This window comes from Pyxicephalus adspersus, chromosome 6, assembly GCF_032062135.1.
Source record: "Pyxicephalus adspersus chromosome 6, UCB_Pads_2.0, whole genome shotgun sequence".
In the NCBI taxonomy this organism is placed as follows: domain Eukaryota; kingdom Metazoa; phylum Chordata; class Amphibia; order Anura; family Pyxicephalidae; genus Pyxicephalus; species Pyxicephalus adspersus.
In genome coordinates, this window is record NC_092863.1 from 73,507,016 (window position 1) to 73,514,891 (window position 7,876).

Below are 7,876 nucleotides of genomic sequence, written 5' to 3' on the forward strand. Positions count from 1 at the left end.
CACTTGTTAAAAATAGCTGACAACTTTATTTTAAACTCATAAAATTGTCTTATTACCAGATAAAGCACTGCAAAATGTCTTACATATGCCACTGCTGTTATAAAGATGAATTGGCATCCTGCTAAAATAAAACAGAAATGTAACATTTACAGAATCTTTTCCCTGGCAATGCTTGTTTAATTGATCCATCCTAAAACTACAGCACTAATCAACTTTTCCTTTATCACAAAACATCAATGTTAAGCATTATTAAGATAATTATATTCCAAAAGTGAAATGTCTATACTCATTCTGATCTAAAAGCTTAAAAAGATCAATAGGAGAAGAAATATAAAAAGATGTGTAACCCTCAGCTAAGCATGGATCCCCGAGTGTTACTGCTGCTTGAAAGTAAATGCAGGAAATACAGTCACATAGTGTGTAATGTGATTTTTGGCAGCTACACGGTTAATGTCTATAATTAGTGCATGAGCTAGTTAGTGATTTCTCAGTCCCTGATTAGCAATTATTTGTGCATCAGTTGTGCTTCATTAAAGTCTTTATGGTTATTTCTATCACAGGCTAGTGAAGATATCTTAAAAAAAAAGGGCACGTGCACCTGCCACTGTCCTTGCTGGAAAATGAATGCTTGCTTCTTTCCAGGTCAGTGATTTTCCCTATCACTTGTAATATCAGATTCAAGTAGGCTTATTCAATAAAGCAGAGCAAAGAACAAAGGAAGCACTGAGTACTTGTAACAACCAATGTAATTTTACAGGTTAGTTAGGAGAATATTTCAGATTGGTTGCTATAGATTGCAGTTCTTTTTACAGCCAAATTGCTTTTTCAGCTGTCATATTGGATAAATCGGTAAGTATGGTACAATATTGGCTCAAGGGGTTAAAGAGGGCATTAACTGTAGGCCTTCAAGGAGGTCTACTAGCTGACGACTGGACCATCAAACAAAACAACGTATGTTCTAAGCAGTTTATCACACATGCTAAGCTTAGTGTACATTCAGGAGAAAATTCTGAGCAGACGGGTACGTTTGTATTATTTATCATGCCTAATTTATTAAAGTTCTCCAACACTGTAGAAGTTAGACTATTATGAGAGTACCTTGGTGATCCAGCAAACCTGGAATGGATCTGGTTTAGTATTGAAAACATTTCCCAACTAAACGCAAATGATTTTTAAGAAATTCATTCCAGGTTTCCTGGATCACACAGGTTCTCCCAAAAATATTCTTTATTCTTCAGTCTTGGAGAGCTTTAATAAATCAGGCCCATCATATCCCTTCTTAACCTCCCCAGCGGTGACCCTGAGTGTGACTCGGAGTAAAAAAAGGATGCTAAAAGCAGTAACACTCGGGGTAGCTAAAACAGTGAAAACCAATAGTAAAACAGGACCGCATACTACAAACTTCATACATAGAGAACACATTTCGGCCTGATTTATTAAAGCTCTCCCCAGACCCCCACACTGAAATGCAGGCTTTTATTATGTCAATGGGCCTGAAATGGGGTCAAATGGCCTGGAGAGGATACACTTTCCTTAGGGAAGATGGGTGATCTAGCAAACCTGGAATGGATCTGATCCAGGATTGAAAACATTTGCTAACAAATATCAAATTACTTTTATGAAATCCATTCCATGTTTGCTGGATAACCCAGCTTCACTGATAAAAGTGTATCTTCATCAGGCCATTTGACCCCATTTCAGGCCCATTGACATAATAAAAGCCTGCGTTTCAGTGTGGGGGTCTGCAGTGGCTGTACTGTCCCCTACCACACTTCATTACCAAGGCAAGGATAGGTGGTATGGTGGTATGGTAACCAGTGGGATGCCCATTGCCACAGAAGACAAGCAAAGTACAAATACAGTGCAAGCAGTGGCCTGGCCCCAAATAACTTTGTGCGTGCCCTAAAAATGTGATCCCCTACCCCAAAAAAGAGACCTGAGGCTTAGCTCTCCTTGAAGATTTACTAGGTATGCTGCTCTTTAAAAGTCTATTTAATGGACTTTTTTCAACATTTGATTGGAAGGCTTTGGTGCATTACACCTTGCTTCAAGATTATTGCAAATAAGCTGACTGCAGAAGGCATTCTTTATAAGTGATTAGGTGTGCTCCCTACCCATGCCTTGGATTCGGCACTGATGGTACTGATTATACCTAACATTCCAATAATAAATCATTATTGGATAATAAAACGTAATAATTCCAATGATTGCCCAAAGAAAAATGGAGATTACTCCATTCTATATTCTAAAAAAGTTATCACATGTTACCAATTTGGTTAACTATCCTGTTGCTAGAACAATGAGGTCTATATTTAATTTGCATAACTCTATAAACCTATGCAGTCTCCATTTTTTAAATCATTACCCTGTCTTTCCTCAGTAACTAGATCTGGCATTTAAACAGAATAGCGAATATTGGTTATACTTCTCTATGAACAGAATTTATCTAATATTATGGGTCATGAACAGACAATATGACATCTAATCTAATACTATTAAACACGGCTGAGCACTAGGATTAAATATGATTTTACTTGTAAATGGTTGTATAATTGCTCTGTATTTTCCTTAATACGCTCTTCATGCAAATTTGGTTTTTCCAAACTCACAGTGTAAACAGGGGAAACACTTGGATGCTACTTGAAACAATTTGGATCCGGGGCTTGTGTGCTGTGAATACTGATAATTGCATCACACTGAGCTGTCTGACTGACAGCCAGAAACTATGTATACTGCAGGCTCCCTGAGGCTGCTCAGCAATGTTTCTTTTCTTCTCTTTACTGCTCTAGATAGAACGCACAATGTACTAATATAATGCACAGCTCCTTTTTGTGTCAGATATTGCCGCATGACACCAATACATACACAAAGGAGATTGACAAAAAACAAGACAGATAGCGCGATTAAAAATGTATACTATGTTCTGCCAGGGCCCAGTTTGTGGAAGTGTCAATAACTCTGCCCCTGGGGTTACAAATGCTGATGCAGATTTTGCAGTACATGGCACCCTGTGAGTGACCTGCTGAAACAAAGCATTTACTGTAACTTAGGTTCATGTTTTGTGATAGGTAACATTAGCACATTACATGTATATTGATTGGCAATTACTCCCTGGCACTATGCTTATTCCTGCAGGCAGAAAATGTATTCAGCAGATAAGTTAGATAGCTGAATTACATCAAAGTTATACAAGTATATCTAAAGACAAAACTTTCTTCTTACTTGGAGGTAAGGAAAGGTTACGTCCCTAGTTTGTTTTTTTTTGTTTGGGAACAGCTGGCAAGATTTTTGTCCGGAGAATGAAAAACAAGAGAACATCTCTTTAAAGTAGAAGTAATTTCCTTCTTAGGCCTGCTTTAGATTTGCAGAAACCATGAAATGTATGGGAACGGTTTGAGCTATTTTGTGTTTGCACATGGTTGCGTTCATTTGGTAATTGCCACAAGATTCCTGGACATCTAGCATCTGGCTGCCCCTGAGTGACTTGCCGCTTCTACTAATTTAAAGGACATGTTTGCTTTGGTTAAATGTAGTGTTTAAGTTGTTGATAAGGACTAGGGAAGGTCCATAATCCCTTGTGATGACGTGTACTGCATTGATACCAAAAGCACACTCAATAGAATGACAAAGCACATGTCAAATGCTGCAGTTGTCTGTAAAACTGAGCACAAACCGGAGCACCCAGGAGTGGCTAGCCATGAGGTTTTATACCATGTGTCTGGAAGAGGCCATTAGACATCAGAACAGGTATTCACACAGATTTTGACCATATCTTGTTCCAGTGTCACTGGATAAGTAGAATGATGATCACCCTCATTCTATTTAAAGTTTTAAAAAAGTTTTGGATTCAGTTATATTTTAAAAGCAAGCTACAGCAATAAAAGATGAACAGTTACGAAACAAACAGTTAATAGACATATGATTTGATATATTCATACTGTTCTGTGGCTGGATACTATGAGGAGTGTGATAACACTTGCTGTTCTGCAGATCTTAATATAGAAGATTTTATACACTAGTTTACTGTAATATTGTATTATATCTATTCTGTCTACCTTTAAAATATGGCATAATAATATATTTCCTTTAATTTCATTCTAAAAATATTACATTTATAATATTTCATCAAAGCTTAACTCACAATATCATTCTTATCACTTATTTTTAATTGCTGAGAAATGCAACTAATTCTTTAGGCAGAAAAACAGGTGACTCTACATTGTTTTGTTTTGTTTTTATTTTATCAGTGGGAGCCACTTGAGAGGGCTAACAGATACATCATAACATTCCTTGCTCTGGTGCCAAGGCATTTCTGTAAACTTGCACGTTGCTCTTCTCAATGTCCTTTCTGGACAGCTTCTTCAGAGGATTCATTGGGGAAGCAGAATCACAAAGCTGCACTTTTAAAAATAGCAAGCAAAAATGTGTTGACCCTGGAATGGTGGTGCAAGTGGGTGGTTTTGCAGTGCATACTGCAGCCCTAAATATAAGTCACGAATGGCCCTTCTCTCTGCATATTACTGCAGTTGAGCCGCTACCATAGAAAGTCCTAATCCCCTACCCCCTAAGTGTTAATGCAAAGCCAAGGTAATAGGAAAATTAATACCTGTTGCCCATGGTATTAGGAATGTTACTTATACGCCTTTCTTTTATCTGCCTGCCACCAACGTATTCTACTTTGCAATTAGTTGGGTAATCCACGGGGCTAACACCCAGTGGACATCACACATTAAAGTATCTCTGACCAACTAGAGTGTAATTCTTCAATCAAGGTGAAGACCAGTGTATACTTGTGCTTGTTTCCTAATACGCTGCCACTTATCTCTCTGCCATTCATCTGCCTACCAGTTATCTGCCTGTTACTTACAGAATGACATTGCATTGTATTTTTTGCATCTACCTAAAAGATTGGAATATATCACAAATGAATGGTGTAAAAGAGTATCACAAACAAAAAATTCCTGTTCAGCTTTGGTCTGTATTGATGGGTGGGGGCTACTTGACCCCCTTGCCTTGCCATAGGTGCTGTAAATTAACAAGCTGCAAAATAGCACAACAGTATGCTAAAATGTGTAGGTGAAAATGCAGAAACATATAATGCAAAACATAATTTCTTAAAACATGCAGTAATGCAGTAAACATAATTTCTTTTCTGACAATTTCTCCAATGTCAACAGGAGAAGAACACACCAGAAAGTAGGGTGATAATCTACCAGCAACCTCAGATGACATTACTTAGAACAAGATTTTATTCCAACATGATGAACATGATGATAGCTTTGGTATATGAAAATTTTCTGGTGAGCCACTAGTTAGATCATTTACTGGAATCTCCTTCCAAAGAAGCCAAACTACAGCCACAAGCTGAAGCGAATGAACTATAAACTACCAATAGAATTTACCAATAGAATCGGTAGCACCAGGTCTTCCCCAGTTTCTGGTACGTAGTCATAGCTGCCATCTGTATTCCTGTGTTCTGTAGACAGGATCTAAATACAGATATTACCTGATCGTCACCCTTTAACAAAATTTACATGACCCTCTAGGACAGCTTCTGTCAGAATTTAGTATCAGTTAAACTATGTAAATGCTAAAATAATTTTAGGCATATACTTATAAACAATTTGTTGTGCAAATAGTTCAATATTCACATAAAAAGAGCAAATAACGCACTTAGGAATGTATTTTTTCTGTTGGAAAGGGTATTTTTCATTATGTCTTATTTTTCCTAGTAAACATGTCATGCTTTCATTGGCAAACATAACATTTATTTGATCCAAATAAATAATCCCAAAAGGTATTGCTACAACCTCCAAAGGAGTTCACCCCACTTTGTACCCTTGTTATTGTCCAAAAGTCAATGTTTTCAATAAAGTAGACCCTTCCTGTTGTTGGAACAGCACTGTCGTCACTATAACTGATTAAAAGGGAAGCCAAGTTACATTACGTAAAAATTTGCAGACTTAGGTTTTTGTAGTACAAAAGAAAATAGATTCAAAATACAAGATCCTTGCTTTGCTAAAAAAACACAACATGTTGAAAACCCAAGGATTCAGGGCCATTCAGGGTCTTTTTCTCAAGGCTGGTGGCTTTGTGTTCCGTTTCCATGAGTTCTACACGGTGCCATCCTAGATTGTCATTTCAAGCACCTTTCCTCTATTGCAAGTTCTGTTTGCTGTAAGGTGCGCTTACCTATCATGAACATTTTTTGTAGTATATTTCCTAGGTTTTTTTTCCATATCAATACTTATGAAAAATCTTAAAATACATTTGCCCACTTCTAAATAATACCTTTTAGGTGCCTTTACTTATCTTTAATTTTGTTGTATTCGTTCACCACCAAGCTTCACATTACATTCAAACACATTTGACAACCCCAGTTAGCACAACCGCCAGTGATTGATAAAAAATCTCTAACCTAATATGTAGACGTTGTTTAATATACATTAAAAAATACAATAAAACTTTTTTTTTAAACAGACCTCTATTTAAAGTTTTAAAAATATATCTTAGTTTACTAAAGCACATCGTTTTTTAAAACTTTTTGGCCTTACAGTAAGTGTAAAACAGGTTAAGTTTAGTTTAAACTTGAAAATGTTAAGTTCTGAAAGCTTGGAAAGTTTTAATCATTTTAAGTGAGAAGAAAAAAATACAATTATGACATATTAAACGTAGTGGTGCAAATATAAATGGGGTAGATTATGTATTAAAATGTGTATGCTTCAGCAAAATCAGATGAAGCTTCAGCTCACTAATGCTGATATATTCTACATTAGTTTGATGGTAGCAAATTTATTTTATTTTTTTTCACTGCAGATTGATTTGAAATGGTATATCTACATTATATTTTTTATTTTGTTCCATGTGACAGACACATAATGATCTTTTTTATGGACTGTTTTTAACAGTTGGCCAGATACATTATGGTTATTTTTTATGCAAAGTCATTTCATCACAAGTATAGTAGATAACTGGTATAATCGAATGAAGAGGTGTAATCATATAAAAACAGCTAAGTGCAGAAAAAAAAAAGGATTTCAGCCATGAGTAATAAAGTGTTTCGTAAAACATATATCTACTTTTTTTGTTACAGGCATTGACTGGGAAATGTAATCTTTGTGCCAATTTTTCAGTTATAGTGTAATGATTGCATTCTGGGACATTCTCCAGCATCAAATAAAATGTAAATAACGGCACTCTACTACAGCAACCTAACAAAATGTCTCTGGGGGAAGCAAAGGAATAATGCAACAAACTTTAATAACTCAAATCTTTTTAGATCTGCCTTGTACATGATTTGCTCTATTTCATAACGTAGGCTGATCCCAGCGTTCTCCGGTTTGTTTTATTAGATATCACATGTAGGATTCCTTTTTTCATTCCGTAGGAACCAAGCAACAAACCTTCCCTGGTGTGTACATTTTATTAATATATAAAAGCTTCAATAAACACGGTTTCTATTCATATTACATAATGCTTTTAACCTTTAGGATGGCAACAACCATTTATGTGAAACATTGGCGTTCTCCTGCTGCAGAAGTCTGATTTTCCCTTGTGTACAAATGCCAATTCCTTAAAGAGACCTGAACTCTAAAAGCTGTAACACAAAGGCAGGCAATGGGCAAAGAACTAGCCTTTGGATTCCCTGTAAAGCCTGGAGGACAGGATTGCCAATAAATTGATCTAATCATCATTACTGATTTACCATGTACTGCACAATGCCCCTGATTCATCAATAAAATCCGCGCTCGCTGGAAGTGCGAAAGTACGCGCGGCCATCGATCGCGGTTTACCGCGGTCCGGACTCGAGTGTGCGCGTACACTCGCCTCACTGCCAGTCGGATTCCTGCCTTCACAATAATAAGCAATAGGGAGC